The sequence below is a fragment of the Canis lupus genome, chromosome 3 (genome assembly GCF_003254725.2).
Source record: "Canis lupus dingo isolate Sandy chromosome 3, ASM325472v2, whole genome shotgun sequence".
Lineage (NCBI taxonomy): Eukaryota > Metazoa > Chordata > Mammalia > Carnivora > Canidae > Canis > Canis lupus.
In genome coordinates, this window is record NC_064245.1 from 27,566,330 (window position 1) to 27,592,968 (window position 26,639).

Below are 26,639 nucleotides of genomic sequence, written 5' to 3' on the forward strand. Positions count from 1 at the left end.
CTGGGTGGTGCAGCGGTTTGGCGCCTGCCGTTGGCCCAGGGCGTGATCCTGGAGACCTGGGATCGAGTCCCACGTCGGGCTCCTGGTGCATGGAGCCTGCTTCTCCTTCTGCCTGTGTCTCTGCCTCTTTCTCTCTCTCTCACTGCGTGCCTATCATAAAAAAAAAAGAAAAAAGAATAGGAGCTAGCAATGTATATTTTTAAGGAGCTTCTGAAGTGATTCTTATGTATTCTTCAATTTGAGAACTGCTGCCTCATTCATTTAATCAATTAGTATTCCTTCTAAATGAACTTGCATTTTAAACTAATTTCTAAGACTTTAGGCAATAGGTATTATTCAAAGCTTAAACACTAAGCCGGAGATTCTTGATGTCCTTAAGTTCAAAGCACTATTTCACTAATAAAACTTTTGGTGATATGTTTGAAGCAGTTAAAACACTAAATGAACATTAAACAAGACAGCAATGATTATAACCAATCACTGCTGTATAGCCTTGTCCGTGAAAGTATCCACACTAAATATATTACTCTGCTGGTCACCTTTCAGCCCTGTTGTCTGAGCAGCCCAATTGCCCAATTTATTGCTCTGATTGTGCTCATTTGTAAACTCAAGAAACCACATTTTTCCAGATTCCAGCAAAAGTATGTCCAGTTTTGTGCTAGACATGTGTTAGGCCTCACCATTATTTTTGCATTACCTTTTATAGATACATTTATCTATCATATATACAACTCAACTCAATGTCCCATGAGTGAAAGATTCATAACTGGTTCAGAACCATAGTCCAAACTCTTGATAATACTCAGCAATAGAGATGGTTGTTCTATTAGTTAGGATTCTAACATGAAAAGACTGAACATTCAAATTGTGATAATTCGGGATCCCTGGGTGGCGCAGCGGTTTAGCGCCTGCCTTTGGCCCAGGGCGCAATCCTGGAGACCCGGGATCGAATCCCACATCGGGCTCCCGGTGCATGGAGCCTGCTTCTCCCTCTGCCTGTGTCTCTGCCTCTCTCTCTCTCTGTGTGACTATCATAAATAAATAAAAATTAAAAAAAATTGTGATAATTCAAGGAAAGTTTAATGATCTGAGCAGGAACAAAGGTGTGAGCTGCATGCAGGGAACCCACAAGGCATAGCACCTAGAGGCTAGTATCAGAGCTATCTCAAGGGCAAGGGCAAGGGCAAGGATTGATTGCTGGAACTGGAGACACAGAGAGGGCTGTGTGAGAGAACTGTCTTACAGGAGCTGAGATCTTTAGTGGAGGAAGGAATCCAGCCCTCCACCACCACCACATGGAGGAAACAGGAGAATAATACTCTGACCACACTTCCCTTCCTCTTATCTTTTGCCAGTGCTCTCCCAGTATTCACTTTGGTGGATACGGCTCTAGATACATTTTTCTTCATTAGTATTGTTTTGAAAATGTGGTATACCAAACTGAGCATGCTATCTTTCATGTAATAACCAGTTTTTTAAAATCCTGTTGTAAGATATAATTTCAGCTTTATTAAAACAAAATCCTTCAACACACTGACAGCTGAGATAAATCTTTACTTTTTTTTGGTACCAGGAACCTCTGTAGCCAGCCTCTATTCTGATATTGGGAAGGGAAAAAAACACACATGATATGATAGGTGTTAACATTTTTTGAGCACCCAAATTTCTTAGGAAAATACCCTGAATAAAAATAACAGTCTTTTTTAAAAAGTACTTTATAGTTGATAGAAATAATAGGGATATGGGGATTAATCTAAAAAATGCTGAATCAAGTGTTTGTAGCATAATGCCAGGAAATTCTCTCTCCCTTTGTTTTAACTCTGAATAAAGTTGCAAGATTTTATCACTTAGCTTCCCACTGATTTAAGCTCAATTTGTTTAGGTTTCATATAGGCCTGTCTTTGTGGCTAGATTTAATATAAATACTGAGCCAAGATCCCTGAATGATAGACTATAGCACTCAGCTTCCTGAAAACTGTGTTCCTTTATTTACATGTGTCATTTTTTTTCCTCTTTCCTTGCCTTGTATTTCTTTAAATGGTCAGAAAACTCTAGTTGGAGATATTAAGTTAATAGCACAAAACGGAAGCTTAGGAGTTCAAAATTGTCTTGTTTTAAATGTTTCTGAAGAAATAATGGGTTTTCATGTCCAAATCTGTCATGTTAGAGAAGTTAGCTTAAACCTGTAATACACCTAATAATCACAAGCCTATTTCATAATACCAAGGAGTCAATTCTTAGCAGAAAGGGCATGTTTTAATACTTTACCTGCTTTTATCTTCTGGATTCCTCCTTTCCCACTTAGAAATTACATTGAGGTTCCTTCCTATGAGATAATAGAAAATATATGTATTGTTCTCTACTCCTGGTTCCTGGCACAAGGCCCTTGAAACTGCTATAATTTCCTAATTGACAAAAGTGCCACGAGCCTTTCTTGTTCTAATATTTGTCTTTTACCCCACCTGTGAACTGAGGGCTCTGAAAATTCTTATAAATTCCTAAGTGATAAGAGCATTAGGAGCATCTTTTGTTCTCCTGTGGGGACTCTGGGTAGGCTCCTGGATGAGGGCTGGTCACCAGAAAGACCAAGCCCTGATCAGAAGCTAGGAATTTTCAGCCCCACCCCACATCCTCCTCCCTAGGAAGAGGGGCTGGAAATGGAGCTGATAATTGGTCATACCTACATGATGAAGCTTCCATAAAACCTAATAGTACAAAAACAAAACAAAACAAAACAAAACAAAAAAAACCTAATAGTACAGGATTCAGAGAGGTTCCAGGTGGGTGACTGTATCTACCAGGAGGGTGATTCACCCCAACTCAATGGGGACAGAAGTTCCTGGACTTAGGACCTTCCCAGACTTCACCCTATGTTCCTCTCCATCTGGCTGTTCATCTGTATCCTTTATCATATCCTTTCCTAAAACTGGTAAACATAAGTGTTTCTCTGAGTTCTGTAAGTTACCTTAGCATATTAATGGAACCTAAGAAAGGGGTCATGGGAACCCCCTATATTTGTAGCCAAACTGGATGGAAGTTGAAGGCAACCTGTGGACCTACTACTTTTGATTGGCACCTAAAATGGGGTCAGAGCAATCTTTAGGACTGAGCCCTTAGCCTGTGGGATTTTCCAGGTAGGTACTGCTGGAATTGAGTTAAATTATAGACCCCCAGTTGGTATTGCAGAGAATTGTTTGGGTGGGGAAAACCCCAAGATACTTTCGGTCATGTCAGAAATGTCAAAACTGAAGCATTTTGAGTAGTAAAGGAGATACACAGGCAAGAAAGATAAGAGGCAAAACTGAGGTTTTTGAAAAACTCTTGCCAACAGTCTTTTATTAAGAGCGTAGAAAAAAGTGTCAAAGATGAAAAATGAGAGAAAATTCCTAGGAGTACCCACTCATCTTCATCAAAAAGGAACATCCACAGAGATCCCTGGAAAAGACATTCCAGGTACTCTGAGGACACAGGGGGCCTCTGATGGCATGGCTTAAATAACTTTGAGACCATACTGGTGTGGTCTTTGGAGTGCTGTGTTGTTGGGGTCCGGAGCCAGTGGCCATAAAAGAATTTCTCAGGAATTCTTGAGAAATCCATCACTGGTGCAAAAAGTTGGTTTTGTTAAAGCACAGGGAGAGGACCTATGTGCAGAAAGAGCTGCTGCACTGGGGTTATAAGGCATGGCTGATTATATACTTGGGAGTTGAGGGAGGTAAGGACGGAGGGTGGTGTCCAAAAGGACTTTCATATGCTAAAGAGAACTCTCTGGATTCTGGAGGCCTGGCTATTGTCAAACTGAGGTTGTTTTTCTCCCTAGTAAGGCATTAACATTAAGACAGTTGGGAGTTTCCTGGAGGAACTTTATATACTCTGTGTCTCAAGTCCTTGTCAATGGGCTGCAAGTTTTAAAGACATAATTTTATCTACATTTCCTTCTGTCTTTTCCCCCCACATCAATACCACTGGACTGAGTCAGGATTTCTAGAACTCCAGCGGAGAATCTGAAGGGTTCGTGAGGTTGTATTCCCAATATTGAGCAGAACAGGAGCAGTTACATAGAACTGACTGAACTGAGGAAGGATGATGATGGGTTTTGTTTGTAATACCATGTATACTGTCCTGTTTTTTGGATATAAGGAACTCTTCTCTTTTACTATCTATAACTCATAACAAATTAATAAATAATGCTTTTTGTAAACAAAACATTTGTTTTTTTTTCCCCCTTCCCTGAACCTTCCAGAATTTGGAAATTCTTATTAAGTATTCTTATTTCCATGGCAACATAATTATTTGCATAGGTTAATAAGAATCTTCCCTCCCCCCCACCTTTTTAAAAAATATTTTATTTATTTATTCATGAGAGACACAGAGAGAAAGGCAGAGACCTAGACCTAGAGGGAGAAGAAGGCTCCCTGCAGGGAGCCTGATGTGGGACTCAATCCCAGGACTCCAGGATCACGCCCTGAGCCAAGGCAGATGCTCAACCGCTGAGCCACCCAGCCCTCCCTCTTTCCCCTTTGTTAACAGTACATAATTGGATGGGGCACCTGGATGGCTCAGTCCTTTAAGTATCTGCTTTCAGCTCAGACGAAGTCTGTCTCAGGCTTCCTGCTTATCGGGGACCCGTTCTCCTTCTCTCTGGACCCCCTCCCACCACTTGTGCTGTCTCTCTCATTTGAGAGACGGAGAGAGAGCACAAGCAGGGGGAATGGCAGAGGAAGAGGGAGAAGCAGACTCCCTGCCGAGGAAGGAGCCTGATGCAGGGCTCCATCCCAGGACTCTGAGATCACGACCTGAGTTGAAGGCAATTGCCCAACTGACTGAGCTACCCAGGCGCTCCTAAATAAATAAAATCTTTTTAAAAAAGGAACAGTACACAGTTGAAAATATTGGGTATATATCCAAGGCTTTGACTGAAATGTATTTGAGAATGATAGTTACAGAACCAGATATGACTAACACTTAAAGGAGCTAAGATTAGTTTTGTGAACAAATGTCTACAAAGGTCTCTTCAGAAAATCCAGCCTGGTACCTGGCTTAAAGAGTTTCTAGCTTTACATGAGAGTAAGAAGGTCACATCCTAGCAGGCCTAGGAAACTGGTGATATTTTGGGGACCTTGAAAAGAGAGTGATTCATCCAAATCTAGAGATATTTCAGATAAAATCTGGTTGTGAGTTCTTGCTTGGCTTCCCAGTCTTGAGAGATAGATTTTTAACTATCAGTTCAGTCTGAGATTCCTTATGAAAACTTCCAGCAAAACAAATTTAAAAAGGTCTATTAAAAAAAGGGTCTATCATGTTAAATTACCATTCTTGCTATGCCTATTATGTACATAATCAAGCCAAATCTAATGAGATCTCCCCTATTTTATGATCAAAAATAATCCTTTGGGATTATCTCTGATCAAAGTGAGGAGTGAAGTGGAAACTGTTGAGAAAAATCTTGTTTCATTAGAAAACTATCATTCTTGTGGGTTATCGGATTCTAGTCCTATGTATAGTCTTTGGGCTATACTGAACCTTTTTATTAACTGAAACTAACTGATAGCTATGAAAAAATATATCTAAAATATGTTACCTACCTGTAAATTGAACTAGATCCTGTCATCTTTCATTCATTGCCAAATTTTACCGAATTTTCAATTCTTCCATTTTTCTTCAATATCTGGCCACAATCCTCCAAACATGTTTCTAATTTTTCCTCCTTTCTTTTTTCTTTTTTTTTTTAATTTTTTAAAAATTTATTTATGATAGTCACAGAGAGAGAGAGAGAGAGAGAGAGAGGCAGAGACATAGGCAGAGGGAGAAGCAGGCTCCACGCACCGGGAGCCCGACGTGGGATTCGATTCCGGGTCTCCAGGATCGCGCCCTGGGCCAAAGGCAGGCGCCAAACCGCTGCACCACCCAGGGATCCCTCTTTTTTCTTTTTTAATTTTATTTATTTATTCATGAGAGATACAGAGAGAGAGAGAGGCAGAGACACAGGCAGAGGGAGAAGCAGGCTCTATGCAGGGAGCCCTACGTGGGACTTGATCCCCTGTCTCCAGGATCACGCCCTGGACTGAAGGCAGCCCTAAACCACTGAGCCACCAAGGCTGCCCTTTCTCCCTCCTTTCTTGATTTGGTGTTGAGATTTAAAATCTGACTATTCAGGGTGTTCCTGGCTGGCTCAGTCAGTAGAGTATGTGACTCTGGATCTTGGGGCTGTGAGTTCAAGCCCCACATTGGGCCTAGAGCTTATTTTAAAAAATAAAACTAAATTAAAAATAAACTGAAAGGGGAGAGCACCTGGATGGCTCAATCAGTTAAGTGTTCAACTCTTGGTTTCAGCTCAGGTCCTGGTTTCAGGGTTATTGGATTGAGACCCACAGGCATGCAGCTTTGTACTGTGTGGGGAGTCTGCTTGAGATCAGCTCCCTCTCCCCCTCCCCCTACAAGCAGGAGGTGGAGGGGGAAGGGGATGGGGAGAGTAGCGCACTCTCTTTCAAATAATTAAATAAATAAATAAATCTTTAGAAAATGATAATAAATGAAAAAGAGAGACCTGATTACTCAGGTCCTTATTAGAACTCTTACATCTAGCCTTTTCCTTCAAGATCTGAAGAAGCATTGAGAATCAAAGCCCTCCTGTTTCATATTTACTTGAAAGGACTCATCACAGTAGTAGTCTGTACATAAGGCTGGGTTTTTCTCTGGACAAGCCACTGTCTGGGTCACTAAGGAAGTCTGGCAAAATGCTCCAGTCATGCATGCCCTAATATGAAAAGGAATCCTGACAGCACTGCCAAAATCATCAACTTCTTAGCTTCAAGGAACTCAATGCCGCTACATAATTGAAAGATTTTCATCTACCATTCTCAGACTGTAATACCACATTTTATATTCATATCTTTTTCACTTTAGGCATCCCTCTTTCAGGGATGCCTGGCCCTAAAACAACTGACCTTTACTACCACCTCCTAAGAGATGGTTCAACTGATTTTGCAGGAACAACACCAAGAGATGACTTCTGAGACACTGCTTCACCTAGTCAGGAGACTTATGATCCCTTTGTGTGGTTCTGATGCAAATGATCTGAATGTCCTGAGCAAAATGGGGGACTGAAAACGTTCAGCGTTGCCTAAACCCAATGTTAGTGAGGAAACCACAGGCACAAGATGGAGTCTCTTATGCTAGTCCAAGTCACCACACAGGCTTAATACCTAACCTAATTGCAGTTTCAACCTCCCCCAGAAATGTAGTCTTAACCGGTCAGTCAGGAATTTTCTGGTCAGCACCAGTGAGGTCATCTGTCACGTGTGTCCTCCCCATCCCCCAAAGGAAGATGAGGCAATCTGCAAAGTAAAACCCCCTGCTCATCCTTCCCCCCCCCTCTCCTAGGGAAAGTAACCTGACCTGAAACAATAATTCCTTTTCTTTTGCTGATAAGTTCCTTGCCCCACCCTCCTTCCTGTAAGCACCTTTTATTTTTGTACAACTCCCTAGAGCTCCCCTCTACTTGCTGGGTGGGATGCTACCCAATTCTTGAGCGGATTAATGAGCAAATTAGATCCTTAAATTGACTCTAATTGAATTTTTGTTCTTTAATGCTAGTGCTTCTGGAAATCAGGTTAAAGTTAAGAAATCCCTGTACTCTTTGTGTTGTGAAAATCTGCTTATTGCAAAGAACCAACCTTCCACACATGATTCTCTGATGCCCCCTAATAAGGCCAGACATAGACCTTTTGAGTTTCTTTACTCTGTCTCATAAATGACTAGTTGAACTGCTTGTCCCATGGAATTAGAAAGAAAGTGCCTGTTAATCAAACTTCGGTTAAATTTCCCTTTTCCCCCAGGCTCTTAAACTTTCACCCACCCTCAGTCTGAGCCAGCAAAACTCTGCCTTAAGGACCCAGCTGAAAATTGGCTGACCTCAGGGTAAGACATTCTGTGATTTACTATCCAATCACACCGGCCCACCCTTTCATCCCATTCTTGTTTTCTCCTCCCAATAAAAGAAAAATTATTTGTCTAACCTTTGAGACACTTGTAGATCTTATTGTCAGAGTTTCTCCCAATTGCAGTGGTCCCTTCCAGCCTTCCCACCCTGTGTTCATCTTTTCGAATGAAGTCTTTCCTTACCTAAACCTGATGTTTTTTTTTTTATTTGACACCATAAAACTATTTTATTCACTTGAAAGCAATGACTTACGTGGAAACATCACATTTTAGTGAAAACTATGTATGCAAGTGTGAGAAGTTTCACAAAGATCTGCTTAGTGATGGATGGTTGGAAGAAAGACAGGCAGGGACAAGGGGCCCTCCCACCCTAAGAGGAAACCACCTTTAAAAAAAAAAAAGATTTTGTTTATTTGATGAGAGAGAGAGAGAGAGAGAGAGAGGCTGCACACAAGCAGAACGAGCAAGCAGGCAGAGGGAGAGGGAGAAGCAGGTTCCATGCTGAGCAGGAAGCCTGATGCAGGACTAAAACTCTGAGATCATGACCCGAGCTGAAGACAGGTGTTTAACGCACTGAGCCACCCAGCTGCCTCAGAAACCACCCTTAAAAGGATTTTACATCCACTCTGGGAGGAGCCCTCCACTCTTTCCCACATGATAGATAGACGACAAAACCTGATTGGATGACAGGCTTGTAGAGGGTTAATCAGATTAAAACAGCTTGCCAACAAACCCATAATAACCCCTAGACCTATAAACTCTGGTAGCAACCCTCTTGGGTCCCCTCCCTCTTTGAGAGCTTTGTACCCTCAACAAACTGCTCTATACTCACTCAGTAAACCTTGCTTTTGCTGCCCACCACTCTTCATTCTTCCAAGTGGTGTGACTAAGAACCTTGGGCACCGAAGGAGAAGGAAATCCTCTAACAGTAATATTAAGTTACACCAAAAATAAACAGTATAGCAGAAGTCTATTGTAATAGGATTTACTGACAGAGTTGATAGTTCTAGTAATAGTATAAATGGTAATTTATTTTTAAAAAGCTATTTATTTGAAAGAGTAGGGGGCAGAAAAAGGGAGAGAGAATCTCTAGCAGACTCCCTGCAGAGGGGGGAGCCCATCAGGGCAGTGAGCCCATCATAAGGCTCAATCTTACCACCCTGAGATCATGACCTGAGCCAAAATCAAGAGTCGGACACCTAACAGACTGAGCCACCCAGGTGCCCCTAAATAGTGTTATTTTAAATTAAAGGATTTGAATTTCTAAATTTCTAAAAAAATACCCTGGGAATATCTTAATTGAAATTGAAAACAATTTTGTATGGTATTTTTTTTTAATTTATTTATGATAGTCACAGAGAGAGAGAGAGAGAGAGGCAGAGACACAGGCAGAGGGAGAAGCAGGCTCCATGCACCGGGAGCCTGATGTGGGATTCGATCCCGGGTCTCCAGGATCACGTCCTGGGCCAAAGGCAGGCGCCAAACCGCTGCGCCACCAATTTTGTATGGTATTAAATGGGGAGCATGTCATTAAATATTTGTCAAAACCCATAGAATGTACAACACCAAGAGCGTACTTCAGGGTATCCTATGGATTTTGGTTGATAATGTTGGTTCAAGGATTGTGTATAACCAATGTACCGTGCTGGGGCAGGGTATTGATTGTCCTGAGAAGGCTTTGCATATACAGTGGAGGGTATATGTGGGAACTCTGTGCTTTCAGTTTAATTTTGTGGTAAACCTAAAACTGGCCTTAAAAAGTCTATTAATTAAAAAAAATAAATTAGAACTGGAAAAAAATCAAAAAAATTAATTTCTGTTTTTTTTAAAAGATTTTATTCATTTATTAATGAGAGACACACACAGAGAGAGAGAGAATGTGGCAGAGATACAGGCAGAGGGAGAAGCAGGCTCCATGCAGGGAGCCTGATGTGGGACTAGATCTTGGAACTCCAGGATCATGCCCTGGGCAGAAGGCAGGTGCCCAACTGCTGAGCCACCCAGGTGTCCCTATCGACTGAGTTTTAAAAATTTGTTATTTAGGTAAAATAAATAAGCAAGGTCTTTTTTAAGATTTGAAACTATAGATAATACTCCACTTAACCAACTGGGGACCTATTCAAACTGAGACAATTACTTTGCTATAATTTTAAGCACAATATTGTTTTAGTCCAATCAGTCATTTCATCAAAAACTATAGATGATCTCTACATTATATAGGTAAATTTTATGAAAGATGGCAATTCTTTAAGAATTCAAACTTCTTGGGCAGCCCCGGTGGCGCAGCAGTTTAGCGCCGCCTGCAGCCCAGGGTGTGATCCTGGAGACCTGGGATTGAGTCCCACCTCAGGCTTCCTGCAAGGAGCCTGCTTCTCCCTCTGTCTGTGCCTCTGCCTCTCTCTCTCTCTCTCTCTCTCTCTCTCTCTGAATAAATAAATAAATAAATGAATAAATCTTAAAAAAAAAAAGAGTTCAAGCTTCTTGAATCATATGATTTTTAAACATTTATGTTAGAAAATTGGTGAGGAAAAACTGACATATATAACTGAAAATACAAATATATTTGTGTATATATACATATATTTTTCTTTCATTTAATTTACTAATGGGTAAAGTACTTTTTACAATTTTTCATTACAAATAATTTTTTTAATTTTTCAAAAATCTCCAAAAAGGTGCACAAAGAGATAGTATGATGATTACTATATTAATTGAATGATTAGGGATCCCTGGGTGGCGCAGCGGTTTGGCGCCTGCCTTTGGCCCAGGGCACGATCCTGGAGACCCGGGATCGAATCCCACGTCGGGCTCCCGGTGCATGGAGCCTGCTTCTCCCTCTGCCTATGTCTCTGCCTCTCTCTCTCTCTCTGTGACTATCATAAATAAATAAAAATTAAAAAAAAAATTGAATGATTACTCTATATTTAATTGCTTGATTTCTATAATTAATTGATTACTATATCAGTTAGTTGATTACTTGATAGAGCATGAGTGGGAGGGGCAGAGGGAAAGGGAGGGAGAGAGAATCTCAAGCAGGCTCTGAGCTGAGCATGGAGCCCTAAGAGGAGCTCGAATCCACAACCATGAGATCATGACCTGAGCCAAAACCAAGAGTCAGATGCTTAACTGATTGCACCACCCAGGCACCCCTGATTACTATATTTATTTATTTTTTTTTTAAATTTTTTTTTATTTATTTATGATAGTCACACACACAGAGAGAGAGAGAGAGAGGCAGAGACACAGGCAGAGGGAGAAGCAGGCTCCAAGCACCGGGAGCCTGATGTGGGATTCAATCCCGGGTCTCCAGGATCGCGCCCTGGGCCAAAGGCAAGCGCCAAACCGCTGCGCCACCCAGGGATCCCTGATTACTATATTTATTAAATAACTGTTACCATTTCACCATATTTTCATTTTCATTCTTTCTATATGTCCTGTGTGTACACAGGGGTGTCTGTATATCTTAGTCATTTGAAATTAAGTTGTAAACGTTGTGAAACTCTATCTAAATACTTTAGTCTGTAGTACCCAAGAGCAAGGGCATTCATATACCAGTGTCTTAATCACCTATATTTAATCATACACCAGTATTGATGCAGGCTGGGAGCAAGGACCCAGAGGGGCTTCCACAGGAGCAGCCAAGAGGGTCCTTGGCTTTGCATAGGATGGAAATCATACTAGTATCAGCAGGAAATGAGAGCAGAGTATATTAAAAATATAGAGAAAGTGGATACAGATGTTAGAAGTTAGTTGGACAATTGGGTAGTCAGGGTTAGGGTCCCCAACAAGAAAACATGGAGTTGGAACAGCTTAGACAAAGACAAAACAGCAACAGCACTGACATCCTGTTTTGCAGCTTAGACAATACCATCAGCACCCATACATTATAACCTAATATGCAGATGGGTGCATGATCAAAGCCCTGATTGGCACCCTTTAGCACACTCTGGTTGGTTAAGATAGTTCCATGTCACTATCAAGAGCTGAGGCAGTTAAGGCATAAGTCCCTAGATGTTAGCCCAAGAAGACCATTAGCCCATGAACATTAACATGATAGATAGGTGGGTGCATCTCAAAACCCTGATTGGCGCACCTTAGCAGCCAATCCTCAGGGGGCCCAGACGTGGTTGCTTAAGATAGTTCCATAAAAAAGTCCATAAAAACTGCTACATTTATTTTTTTTTTTTAAGATTTTATTTATTTACTCATGAGAGACACACAGAGAGAGAGAGGCAGAGACACAGGCAGAGGGAGAAGCAGGCTCCATGCAGGGAGCCCCAAGTGGGACTCGATCCCTGGTCTCCAGGATCATGCCCTGGGCAGAAGGCAGGGCTAAACCACTGAACCACCCGGGCTGCCCAAAACTGCTACATTTAAACGCCAAAATGGCAACCCTCTAGGGTCTCATCCCTCTTCTGGAACTTTGTACAATCACTCAATAAACTTTGCTTTGCTGTCCACCACTCTTCATCTGATCTACCTCTTTATTCTTTGAAGGGGTGTCATCAAGAACTGTGGCCACTAAAGAAAAAGAAATCCTGAAACACAGACAATATCTGGGAGACTTGGAAAGGAAAAGAGCATGAATCATGTCTTTGCTGGGGGGTCTGGAGTTTTTATATTGAGGAAGGTGGTCTGGGATACAAATCCTCTCAGGCATCTAGGAACTGGTTGAGCAAGAACGGGTACTCAGGTCCTCCATAAGTCACTTTGCCCTGGAGCCAGGGGTCTTGGTGTCAAGGTGTTGGTATCAGTGGTCTTAGAAAAGGTTCATGATGACTTTCCCTGGGCACTCCATAGATGTTATCTGTTGTGCTAGAAGACTTCAAAAAAACTTACGTTAAAGTATGTGTAAGGCAGAGGTGCAGGTCCTAGCAATAGAAGTGGGGAAAGGAACAAAGAAAAAAATAGTTTTTTTCTTCAGTTTCTCTGTCTCAGAATTGTGCTAATGTAACAGTGAGGAAGCAGGGTGGTCTGCTCTGGGTGCAGGCAGTGCACAGGATTAAAAAAAAAAAAAAAAACCCTACTATGCACTGGCAATTCTAAATAACGTCAGTGATAAAATATTTGTCCCTAAAAATTTTTGTTTAGTACTAAACAATTGCTGGATACAATTGAATAATATATATTTAAGCTTCAGATTAGCACTTTTTACTACCTATTTTTATTATTTTTTAAAAAAGGTTTTATTGATTGATCTGAGAGAGACAGAGAACATAAGCAAAGGGTTGCAGAGGGAGAAGGTGAGGGACATGTAGACTCCTGCTTCAGGGAGCCCGACTTGGGACTCAATCCCAGGACCCTGAGATCATGACCTGAGAAAAGGCAGAAGCTTAACCGACTGAGCCACCCAGGCGCCCCTTTTTACTACCTATTTTTAAATAAAGATTGTGTAATTAGAGAATTCCCAGTTACACAACTGGTCCCTGACATTCCTAATGGTTTGGAATCATTGAGCTAGGTTGGGAGGGTTGGATGAAAGGGAAAGATAGCTTGTGTCTGAAACCCTTGGGAGATACTAATATTCTTGCACCTGTATTTGCATATGCAAATACAGATTTGAAATGAACATTGGCATAATCATTGTAAAGATGAAGAAAGAAAACATGAGTTACTTCAAATCTGCTGTTCTATGTGACCAGGTGAAGTCATTGTTTGGGTTTAAAATTAAAACAGCAAAATAGAGTTCATACTGCAAGGTGACTTTTTTTTTTTTTTTTTTGGTAATTTTACATTTTCTAATGTCTAAACAGCTTTCGTTGTGTGGACAGAAATCAGATATGAGCCAGTCTTGGTTTCATAAAGACTTGTTCTCATCAATGGTTTGGGGCAAACATTGAAACGTATGACTTGGAATAGGCTGGAACTCTAGAGCAGAAGGCTAATAAGTTTTAGTTCATACAGAAAACATCTCAGATAAGTTGAATAATATCTTTATTTTAGTTAGAATTCTCATTTAATTGCAATTAAACTCTAATGTTATTTCTCAAATAACGTTACATACACTATATAGGTATAATTTTTTCCCTTACAAATTCAATAATGTAATTTATAGAAATAATCCATTACATTTTTTCCTTTTTAATGTAATCTTTGTTTCATTATTTTTATCTTACTGGCATGTTTTCTAAAAATTAACAAAATAAAAATTCACTATTTTTCTGGCCATTACTATTATGTTTGAAGTCATGATTATTACTGAAAATGGGGATCCCTGGGTGGCGCAGCGGTTTAGCGCCTGCCTCTGGCCCAGGGCGCGATCCTGGAGATCCGGGATCGAATCCCACGTCAGGCTCCCGGTGCATGGAGCCTGCTTCTCCCTCTGCCTATGTCTCTGCCTCTCTCTCTCTCTCTCTGTGACTATCATGAATAAATAAAAATTTAAAAAAAATCTAAAAAAAAAAATATTATTACTGAAAATAATTTTGTTGGATAGAGATTTAGGGGCTTAAAAATGATCAGCTTCAGATGTCAAATGAAATAGGTAGGCCACTAGTCATGTCTAAAAAATTAGCAATAATTTCCTATTGTTATCAATATCCGACCAAGTAACAATTTTTAGGCTCTAGGTTTTGCAGAACTTGATCAGATTCAGGGGAAGTGTTAAAGATATTGGATATTTCTACTATCTTATTCGAAAATAAGGTAGAGTGAGAGAGAAGAAACAAAATTACCAAAAGGTAGTAACATGATCATAATATCAGTAACAATGGCCACAATAACAATGTATTTAGAAATTTCTTGCTAGTTGGTCTAGCAGAAAATAAATCACAACAATTTTACAGAATTTCACAGCCTTGTTCTATCTAGAAATAAAGGACTGCCCAGAACAAAATGGGAAGACTTTGGGGGGAGGGGGATCTCAATAAATTGGAAGTGAGGTAGGGGTTTTCCTGAATAGTAGGCAGTAACTCTGGGAAATCCATATTGGCTTTGTTTAACATTTTTTCCACTTTGTCCTTTTCCCCCCTACTTGGGGAGTGCAATAGACAGAAAATTCTGGGTGGGTTTGAATCTTTATTTACTGGGTAAATTGTAGAGGCTAATTTTATTTTATTTTATTTTTTAAAGATTGTATTTATTTGAGAAAGAGAGAGAGCCCGAGCAGGAGAAGGGGTAGAAGGAGAGGGAGAGAGACAAGCAGATTGACCCAGGGCTCCATCCCAGGACTGGGAGATCACAACCAGAGCCCAAGTCAGATGCTTAACTGACTGAGCCACCCAGGCGCCCCAAGGCTGCTTTTAGGCAATAGTTTTCAGCAACAGAAAACAGACCAAGGCCAAAGGGCCAATGACCACTAAACTGAATGTGAATGGGCTCAGTAGGTGACCCACCTCAAGATAGCCATGGACCCTAACTAATGGATGGGCTATTTACAACCAGGCACAGCTCCTCAGAATACCAAAAAAGGAAAAATTCCTTACATTCCCATATTCCCTCACTCTACCCTCTAAATATAGCCCCTCACCATTGCCTTGTGGCAATTATAATTAACAATATAATTCAATTAATTCAATTCAATTAATTAATTAACATACAATGTATTATTGGTTTCAGAAGTAGAGGTCAGTAACTCCTCAGTCTCATATAACACCCAGTGCTCATTACAACACATGCCCTCCTTAATGTCCATCACCCAGTTGCCCCATCCCATCCCCCACCCCGAGTTTGTCTTCCAGGTACCCTCTTAACAATATATTTATGCAAGCAGAGATGTTGAAAGCATTTAATACGACGATGTATTTAAAACTCTTAGGTTTGTGCTGACAGTGTTGAATTTTACCTGAGTCCTATGATTCTGGAAAACAGCAATGGGTAAAGAAATCCCCTACCCACTATGTTCTGGAAAATGGTTTACTGCAAAGAGCCATCCTTAACCCATAGGACTTACCTAATACTCATGAGCACTCTTTTGTTGACTTATGATAAAGTCCAAACACAGACCTTCCAAATTCCCATTCTTTGTCTTAAAAATAATTAGCTGATCTATTGTCTCCCCACTAATCAACTGGAACAAAATGCTTGTTTAACAAACTTTGATTAGGATTGTCTCTTCCCCCACATCCTTGGACTTTTGACTCATCTTTGGCCTGGACTAGCACGCAGGCCTTCCTTAACAGCCTCTCCTGAAAACAGGTGGACCTCAAGGTAGGACATTCTCTGATTGGGATCCTTGGGTGGCTCAGCAGTTGAGCGTCTGCCTTTGGCTCAGGTCATGATCCTGGGGTCCTGGGGTCAAGTCCCACATCAGGCTCCCTGGAGCCTGCTTCTCCCTCTGCCTAGGTTTCTGCCTCTCTCTGTGTATCTCTCATGAATAAATAAATTAAAAAAAAAAAAAAAAGAAAAGAAGAACATTCTTTGATCTGCTATCAGATCAGTCACTTCACTCTTTTATTCCTCTTGTCCACTTCAGATTCCTTCTAGCCTGTTCATCCCCTCTATAAAAGAAAACCCATTTTGCATCATCCTTGAGAAACTTGCAAATCTTATGTCAGAGAGTTCTTCCCTCTATTGTAGGAGTCCCTTTTGCCCCTACTTCCCATCTTTGCAGTAATCCTTGCAAATGAAGTCTTTCTTTGTCTAAGTCTGGATTTGTTTTTTATTTGACATTACTGGTACATATAATAAGCACTCCGTAAATATTAGCTACTATTACTCTTATGTCCTTGCCTCTGCTTCCTTTGTCCTGTGTTAAAACTTTGCTACTATAGGCAGGAAGCAATGGGGGACTTCAGCTTGCTCCTTACACCTGATGGGTATATATTAATCTTGATCCGGAAAGGAAATAGACGGTATGATCAAATCTGGATCATTTAAAGAGCATTTATTTATAAGGAAAACTAGTTTAAACGGTGTGGCCAAAAAAATAAAATAAAGGAAAGGTGGGCTTATTAGAGGACCACAAGTGATAGCGGCAATAGGGTTTTCATCATCTCTAGGTTTGAGGGGACAAAAGGAGGCAGATGTTGCCAGAACTGAAAGGACAGAGTCATGTAGAATAGGCAAATTTGACAGCAGCATTGGCCTTCCAACAATGAAATGACCCATCCATCTTGGGTCAGAGAATAAATATCCAACATTACTCTTCTCCCTCCCTCAGATCTTCTGTGGCACTCCTTTGGCTAAATCCAACAGAAAGCCAGAGGGCAAGGCACCCTGTTGGTGTATTCCACACAAGTGAGCCTTCCAGGGCAGAAAGCCAGGTGGAAAGAGCAGAGATCTGAAAGGACAAGCAGAAAATACCTATTGCAGAGGGGTTCACAGATTTCTATGTGTCAGAGATTGAGATCCTTGGAAACAGACTCTGAGACAGAGTCACATGCAAAAGATTTATTAAGGAATACTCTCAGGGTTTATACCTGTAAGGAATGGAGGAGGAAGACCTGGGAAACAGGGAGAGGCTGACTCACAATGCATTTGCAATTTGAGCCCTCAGCCTATTCTGTGAGGGGCTTTGGAATTGGGATGGTCCTTTAGAGGGGTCTCCAAATTGAGGCCTTGGGGACACCCCTTTGCCCTCATCAGCCAGTCAGGGTACAGCCTTGGGCTAGGCCTGGGCAGTGTCTGTGACCAGAGAGTGAACCTGGAAGGTGGGTGAAGGGCTCTGAGTGGAGCACTGCCATGTCCACTACACTGTGTGAGAGTGAAGGCAACTGGCCGGTCAGATGGCCAAGGACAAGTGAAGCACCAAATACAGAAATGGTAAGATACATAGCTGGGTTGGCAAGAAGGGTTAAAAAGAGTGAAATCAGGGGATCCCTGGGTGGCGCAGCGGTTTGGCGCCTGCCTTTGGCCCAGGGCGTGATCCTGGAGACCCGGGATCGAATCCCATGTCGGGCTCCTGGTGCATGGAGCCTGCTTCTCCCTCTGCCTGTGTCTCTGCCTCTCTCTCTCTTTCTGTGACTATCATAAATAAATTAAAAAAAAAAAAAAGAGTGAAATCAGATGCTCAAAGGCGTTTGAAAAAATTCAAGTTCTATTACTAGAAAATATCTAAATAAAAATAAAGCTTTTAATAACATAAAAATACTGTAGTTACCTCTTAAACATGGCAAATACCCTTATATATCAACCCAAGAGCCGAAATCATGCTTCATAGGAAACACCAACCTCCTTCCCATGAAGGTCATCATGCTTATTTTCCATTGCTCTGGAGATAGTGGCTATTGCACTACAAGAAAAGAAATACAATGTATAAAATAGGAAAGGAGGAATACAATTTTGGTTTAAACTGTAAAGATAAAGAATTGTTCACCTTCCAAATTAGCAGAGACAAGTTTGATAACACACTTGATTGGTCATAGAGTGAAGAAACAGGCATCCAGCCATAGTGGTAGTGGGATAGTGAATGGCTGTGCTCTCTGGGAGACAAGCTGGTAATAGTCATTAAAATTAAACACTGGCATGTTCTTTCAGTAGTGATTCCACTTCTAGAAATTGATGTCATGGTTGTATTCGCACATGCAGGCAAGAAAAAAAATGCAAGGATATTAACCTCAGCTTGGTGTATAATAGCAAAGGAAACAACTGAAATGTTAGATTCTAACCATGAGATGAAATGTAACTTATACTTATTTATTTATTTTAAAATACTTTATTTTATTTTTTAAAGATTTGATTTATTCACGAGAGGCACAGAGAGAGAGGCAGAGACACAGGCAGAGGGAGAAGCAGGCTCCCTGCGGGGAGCCCAGGGCAGGACTCCATCCCAGGACCCCAGGATCACGCCCTGAGGGGAAGGCACATACTCAACCACTCAGCCACCCAGGCACCCCTAAAATATTTTATTTAAGAAATTTCTACACCCAATGTGGAGCTTGACTCACAACCCCTGAGACCAAGAGTCTCATGCTCTGTAACTCAGCCAGCCAGGTGCCCCAGTAAGTAACTTTTTAAATGAATGCAAATTTGTTTATATTAGTATGAAGTGATTTTCAAGGTATGCTGTTGAGACAAAAGAATCAAGAAGCAGAAAAATGGGGCAGCCCGGGTGGCCAAGCGGTTCAGCGCCGCCTTCGGCCCACACCGTGATCCTGGGGTCCCGGCATCGAGTCCCACGTCAGATTCCCTGCAGGGAGCCTGCTTCTCTCTCTGCCACCTCCCCCCTACCCTCGCTCTCTGTCTCTCAGGAATAAATAAATCAAACCTTTAAAAAAAAACTTTCTTTTGATGCCTTGTCAAAGTTTAAGAGAGCCAAGAGAAGCTTATGAGATCAAACAATCTCTAAGAGGCCACTTTTTGGTTACCTAGAACACAGGGTTTTTTTGCCATAGCAGATCATGCAGCTATGCCTGTGTGATTAGGATCTAGTTTTAATAGCATGTATTATGGGCTTGGGGGAGGGGACCTCTATAGACCATTGTTTCCACTACCTAACTTCTTCCAGAAAGAATGGCTCTAAGCGTTGGTTGCTGCCTTCTGTAGTCATTCACCAGAATTCAAATAGCTTCATGAAGCAGGTCAAGTTATGCAGGTGCCTGGCCGTATACTTTGTAGCTGATTCATTCTGGCAGGCACCTCAGGAAATTATGCTGTTCGGAATCAAATGTTCCACAGGAACAGGACTGGACTTTTTTTGTGGCAAAATTGATGATACCTGCTCTGAAAAATTTCCAGGTCGAGCTTAGGTACGTCAGCTCTGCCCAGGCACCAGTGCCAGGAAGATGAGTCCCATGCAATTCTGCAGATTTATGTGTTTCTTCAGAGGCCTCACCCAGGTCCTGGAATGGAGGCAAAGATGTTTCTTGAAGAAAAATTCTGGCCTTGGCTCAGGTGTTCTGCAGTCCACCTTCTTTCTCTCTGAGCAGAAAGTTTGGGGAGGTGTTCTCAACTTGCTTAATAGAGTAACAACCTTGCCACCTGCTTGCTTGACGTACAAGATTTATGTATCCTCTATCCTCTATCAGTCAGTAGCATAAAATCCGAATGCTATAATCTAGGTGGAGAATAACCTCAAATTATAATTATTTAACCCTTTTCAAAAACTTAGCAGAGATAAGTGACAATTACCAAGATTATTTAAGGGACTTGTTCTCCATCCACTTTTTGGCTACTTAAGATCTGTCCTTGTACCACATTAGATTACTGTAAAACTATGTATTTAGGCAACATTTACTTAGTCCTATCTGGAACCCCCATTACTGAGTATCTTTTTTTTTTTTTTTTAAGATTTTATTTATTTGTTCCAGAGAGAGAGAGAGAGAGAGAGAGAGAGAGCCAGGGGAGGAGCAAAGGGAGAGGGACAAGCAGACTCCTTGCTGAGCTTGATCCCAAGACTCTGAGATCATGACCTGAGCTGAAACCAAGAGTCAGATGCTTAACTGCCTTGAGCCACCCACCTGCCCTCTGAGTTTATCTCTTAGAGAGTGCAAGGACCAGATTTGCTATAAAACTATTGTTACTGACTAACATAGCTTACCATTTTTTTCCTTACGTGGGGTATCACATGATGGGTTTATTTTATCTTAGGAGGCAGTACTAGAGGAAAAATCCCTCTGAAAAACTGGTTTCCTCATTTCCCATTCTAAGAGCAATACATTGTATTACTTTTCCTTTTCTGGTTGGCAAAATAGAATTAATAATCATGCACAGTTTCCATGCTAGCCTCTGGGGCTAGAGTATATGCTTCCTTTTTGTTTTCATGGTTTTGGAATTATATTTCTAACCCAATAAATGTGTTATTTATTTATCTCTTATTGAAAGCTACTGTATGGCCTAAATTTGTTTTTAGAAAAAGTAAGCCTATTAATTTATACTAGCATAAAGTACTCCCATAAAAATAACACTAGGCTCATTAAAAAAAATAAATAATAACTACCAAAAATCCCTCAACAGCAACAACAGACTGTACCCAGGGAAGGAACAGGATTTTAAAAATTTAAAAAGTCTGATAAAGAAAGAGGACAAATACTCATTATTTGTTTTGTTTTTAATTCATTAATTCTTGAATTCATTCATAATAATTAAATATTAAATAAATTTGTTGATTCTCTAAATGCAGTAGTAAATATTGGTTATGCCAAATTCCATGTTGGAGGCTGGTATCTACATCCTTTTGAGAGATCCCAGGAAAGCAAAAGAGTGGGGGAAAGGATGGGAGTGGGGAGGGTCTCAGTTGTCCTTGTTCATTAAATATGCATGCTCCACAATTTAAGCTTCCCTGGGCGGGTCAGTCCTGACTCCTGCCTTCCTGGCCTGGTTAAGCATGATGTAAACTCTGTGAGGTCAAGGATTTTATTTTATTTTTTAAGATTTTATTTATTTATTCATGAGACACACACACACACAGAGAGAGAGAGAGAGAGAGAGAGAGAGAGGCAGAGACACAGGCAGAGGGAGAAGCAGGCTCCATGCAGGGAGCCCAACATGGGACTCGATCCCAAGTCCCCAGGATCACGACCTGGGCCGAAGGCAGCACTAAATCACTGAGCCACCCGGGCTGCCCAAGATTTTATTTCTTTATTTGAGAGAGAGTGAGCAAGAGAGAGAGAAAGAGCAGGGGGAAAGGCAGAGGGAGAGCGAGAAGCAGACTCCCTGCTGAGCAGGAGCCCGAGGTGGGACTTGATCCTGGTACTCTAGCATCATGACTTGAGCTGAGGACAGACACTTAACTGACTGAGCCATCAGGTGCCCCTTCCCCTAATTTTTTTGTAATATGAACATTATCTTGGGTCCTTTGAAACTTTATTATAAAAACATCACACCATCCATTTAAAAAACATCATGACATTTGAGAATCAGTCTAATTCAATGGCTTTCAAATTTCAGTGTGTATCAAAAGCAGCAGCAGGGCTGGTTAAAACTCAGGTTGCTGGGACCCACTTCCAGTTTCTGGTTCACTAGGTCTGGGGTGGGGCTCAAGAATTTGCATTTCTAACAAGTCCCATAAGATGCTGATGCGGCTTGTTCAGGGATCACACTTTGAGAACTACAGCTTTAAAACCAGCTTTTCTTTTTTCTTTTTAAGATTGTATTTATTTATTTATTTGACAGAGAGAGAGAAAGAGAGAGAGAGTGTGCACACAAGCAGGGGGAGGGGCAGAGGGAGAGGCAGGCTCCCCATTGAGCAGGGAGCCAGATGCTGGGCTCCATCCCAGGACCCTGGGATTGGGATCATGACCTGAGCTGAAGGCAGATGCTTAACCAACTGAGCCACCGAGGTGCCCCTAAAACCAGCTTTTCTTACCCAACCGTCTCCCTATTGTGACCCTTTGGTGGCTTTGGTTCTGAACACTGTTGGCAAATGTGCAGAATGGTCTCAGGAAGGTGAGGCTGACTAATCTGGTGACTGTGACCTGCATTATCTGCAGCTGGTGGCCGATTGCAAAATGGAGCAATTAAGCATTAAGACATAAATCACAGGAAATTAATATGAAGCACCACTGAGTATAAAACCCATAAAATTGCTAGCATTCCTCTGTTTTGGTCATACACGTGCATCCTGCTTTGCTCTGCTGTTTTCCCGAACATGGATGAGGCCACACCCAGAACAAACAAAAAACTGTCTCTGCTATCAGAATGATCAGGTCAGAGGCAGGCAAGACAACAGAAGCAAATTCAATGAAATAAGATTCTGGTGCGGAAGATAAAGAAAAAAATGCCATTACATTCATTTAATTTTATAAATATCCATACTCAATCTGTATCTATGGCAGAGTAGAAATCAGAAATTTTGTTGCCTCCAAAAAGTGGCTTCATTTTGTCTAAATAATTTCTCTGATTTTTTCTGAGTTAGAACTTCATATTAACTATTTCATATGGATTAATTACTGATTTTGATGATGTGACTTCTTAGAATAAAAATCTGAAGCATAAAAAAAATCTGAAGCATACTATAAAATAAATATGAATTTGAAGTGTCGGCTGAAGTTTCACAATACTGATTAATGATTCATTTAACTTCTTATATACCATTATTAAAAAAATAAAAGTTGATTAGCATCAAGTATATGAGTTGATATACAATGTCTAGAAAATCTGGTAGGATTGATTTGAAAAAATTAGTTTGAAAACTTTTTCTATTATATCCCTTCTATGAGGTCAAAAAGTCACTTTTCATATCACAGACTTCTCCAAATAGGTACTTATTCTCTGATGTTTTCTTTGACTAATCAGAACAAGATGACAGGTGTTGTTGTTTTTTTTTTAAACTCATCCTACTAAACTCTGAGTGCTATTTACCTAAATCTGTTCCGTCTACAATTCATAATGATTGCATCAATGCACATACTTTAGGATGGAATTGATTTAAATGAAATTTATTTAAATTTAAATTACTACCCAGGAAGATGGAATGTAATAAGTTTGACTACACCTTCCTATCTCTTATCTGATTTAACCATAATATGATTCTCAACTCATAAATAGGTATAGTTTCATTTTTAGAAGACCTACATTTCAAGTGGTGATTGATTTTGATAATTTCTCAAACTATTTTTGCTGTCTAATCAGAAGAGCGAAGCATTTGAAACAAATCAATGTGAATTAATTGAGAAAGCTAAACACCTCTGAGTTAACAGGTTTCTTGTGATTTTGTTTGGTAGACTTTACAATATGTCTACACACCAACCAATATGTCAACATACCAACCAAAACAAAAATCAGTGTACACGTACGTAAATGTTTTGATTAAAACAAAGCGTGTGGAAATTTTTCTAAAGACAGAAACGTTGAAATTCACATTACCTGGAGAACAAATCTTTCACCCTCATCCCCTGACTTTTGGGCACTGGGTACAGCATAGGGAGTTATATAAACTCATACTTGCAATCACCCTTTTGCAGAAGTTCACATTGAAGATGAGGGATATTTTGTAGCAGAATCTAATCTTGCTTAAGGAAAAAGAAGCAAAAAAGGCTGCAATTTCAGCCTATGGGCCTGGTATGCACACAGGATAATGAGCTCGGTAAGTTTAGAAGCTTGGGTCTGACTCAACAAATAGATGCCAGTGTGGCTCAGCACTAAGTTGCCATGCCATCTCCCCCATGCAGCTGGGTCTCTGTACTCATCCTCATGTGCACAGAGGGCTAGTTTGTTCTCTTAATATACTTCACTAGAAGTACACTACCTTTGAAAATTATTGTTTTTCCTTAGAAGTTAGTATGTGTGATTTTATTTTATTTATGTGTTTTCATTTTAATACTTACCTCCAGGATGCTCAAGAAGAATGAAAATATATCTGTAGGTTATACTGAGAGAAAGACTTAATCTGGGAATTCCAAGACAGATCTTGGAATACTGAAGCTCATGTTGGACTGTCTTGGACTATTTCAGATATATAATTCCCATACACTGATTGAATTTGAGAGATTTTAACGTTTTCCTAGCAAGACATTTATAAGCCATGTCTCATGGTGAGTTAATTTTGCAGAACAAATGCCGCCTGTAATGACAGCTAACATTAAATGCTTGATGAGTATTCATGCACAATAGGTCCTTGCAACTACCCTATGAGGTTGATTTTCATTTATCAGAGGAAGAAGCTGAGGCACAGAAGGGCTAAGTCACTTTTCTTTGTCGCCCCGCTAGAAAGCAGTAGAGCTGGATTAGGCCTTTCTCAGTCTGGTCCAAGAGCCTACACACTGTGATGTGTGTGATTGTGAGATACTTTGAAAAAAGAGAAGCTCATCAGAGTTGAGGCAAGTTCTGCTCAGAGTGGCAGATGGTTTTATCCTTGAGGAGGAGTGGCTTTTTGGTTCTTTTTCAAAGTGGGTCAACTGTCTTAGGAAGGACAGTGGGCCTTGGCCTGGGCCCTGCTGAAGGAGATAGAGATACTCAGCCAGACTATAATTTGGGTGCCTCATCTCAGGAAAGCCAGAACCTCCCAGAGCTGGGCAACAAAATTAGCGAGGACATGGAACAGCTTCTACATGAAGCAAGAATTAGAAACTCAAGACATGTCCCCTTCATGTCCTCAATCCTGTCTGAGTCAGCAAAAGATAAGAAAAGAATTACTATTGTAGAAGCTGGGAGTTCTAGGGTTTTCTATCTTCCTTTCCTTTTTATAGTTTTAAAGATTTATTTGTTTGAGAGAGAGCAAGATCAGAGAGAGAGGGAGAGTCTCAAGCAGACCCTGTGCCCAGTGCAGAGCCCAGTCTCAAGACCCTGAGGTCATGACGTCAGCCAAAACTAAGAGTCGGATGCTTAACTGACCGAGTCACCCAGATACCTCTTCAGGTTTTCTTGACAACTCCTTTAACAAGCTATATGGAGGGCACCTGAGTGGCTCAGTTATTTGAGCATCTGCTCAGGTCATGATCCTGGGGTTCTAGGATTGAGTCCCATATCAGGCTCCCCACTAAGCTTCTCCCTTTCTGGCTCCCCCTCTGCCACACCCCAACTCGTGCTTTCTCTCTTAAATAAATAAATAAATAAATAAATAAATAAATAAATAAATAAAATACTTTTTTAAGAAAGCTATATGGATTTACACAAGCCTCTTAACATTGCTGGTCTCACTTTCCTTACCAATAAGATGGATTCTGGGTTTCCAGGGAAGTTTCTGTGCCAAGGGAGCATAAGGTCGAGTTAGGAGCCTTTGTAACACAGTTCCTATTTAATTTCTCTGTGCCTAGATTCTTCACCTATAGAACAGGGATATTAGTTTCTATTTCACAGGGTTGGTGGGGGTAACAATGGGTTAGTACACATAAATGCTGTGCTTGGCACTTAGTAAGCTCTCAATAAATGTTAGCTATCAACTATGAGTATCTAGTACAGTATCAGCTTCCAACTTCATAGAACTGAGAATATTCAGAGATGTCATCATCTTGGATTCCTTTTCTTGCTCTTTCCTAGCTCCAGAGGCTCAAGAAATCAGACTCCTTTTGCAACCCCATTCTGTCCCCACTCCTGTCCAAGCAGGGATTCCACCCAACTCTCAGCTATTGTCTAGGCAGTAGTGCAAGCATGTGGAGGCGTGAGTTGGAGCAAGAGAAGGAAGAAGTGGTGTTAAGGCCAGATGGCGGGTGTTAGCACAACTTGGGTCTAAATTGGGAACCACTTACACACTAATCTGTCTGAAGCTTGATTCCCTTATGCAAAGTCAATGTTGATCATGAGTTTGGGCAGCTGGAGGTGTCACTCTGTCAGGTGGGTTCCACTCTCTCCTGTGCTGCCACCTGTCTCACTCCTATGTGTCTGCATTCCGCTATTCTCCATTTCCCATCCACACTGGTCATCACCACTACCTACATGTCATAATGTCAAGGGAGGTGTCCCCATGTCACAGCAGAAAGTGCCTGTCTCTGCTCAGGAGAGGAGCTTCATGAGTCCAAGCATTGTCAGAGCTGGACTCATCTTCTTGAAAAGAGTGAATGAAATGAGATCATTAAAGTTGAGGGTTTGTTTTTTTTTTTAACCAAAATCCAATGTTTAAAGCCCACTATGAAAAACAAACACAAATCCTATGGGGTTTTCTTTAAGGTATGCTCAAGCTTAAACATGTCATTATAGACAAAGACATATAATTTAAACTATGACGTACTCCTTAATTTAAAATATATGCTCCTTAACTTGGAGAATATATTTTTTCTTAAAACTTTGAATCTAGGAGTGAGAAGAACTTTTGAGACTATTCATTTCCATGTCAGCATTTTTTTTAGATTTGGGAAATGAGAGGAAATGAGGTAGAGACACTTGTCCTTGTTCACTGGGCTAATCAACAGAGCTGGGAAAAGAACAGAATATTCCATCAAGAATTA

General features: G+C 40.8%; 1 long non-coding RNA gene across 3 annotated transcripts; it reads right to left on the bottom strand.

Annotated features, from left to right (window-relative positions):
• On the bottom strand, window positions 1-26,126 carry LOC112654078 (uncharacterized). Of its 3 annotated transcripts, none has more exons than XR_007409770.1 (6): window positions 25,944-26,126; window positions 19,535-19,789; window positions 18,194-18,368; window positions 17,978-18,109; window positions 2,269-2,326; window positions 1-150 (listed from the first exon to the last, which is right to left on the bottom strand). It is a non-coding gene; the product is annotated as an uncharacterized LOC112654078 (long non-coding RNA). The 3 variants fall into 3 exon arrangements; XR_007409769.1 differs by lacking the exon at window positions 1-150 and adding an exon at window positions 1,487-1,597; XR_007409768.1 differs by lacking the exons at window positions 1-150; window positions 2,269-2,326 and adding an exon at window positions 17,171-17,841 and having other exon boundaries at window positions 25,944-26,125.
• Window positions 26,127-26,639: the final 513 nt, after the last annotated feature.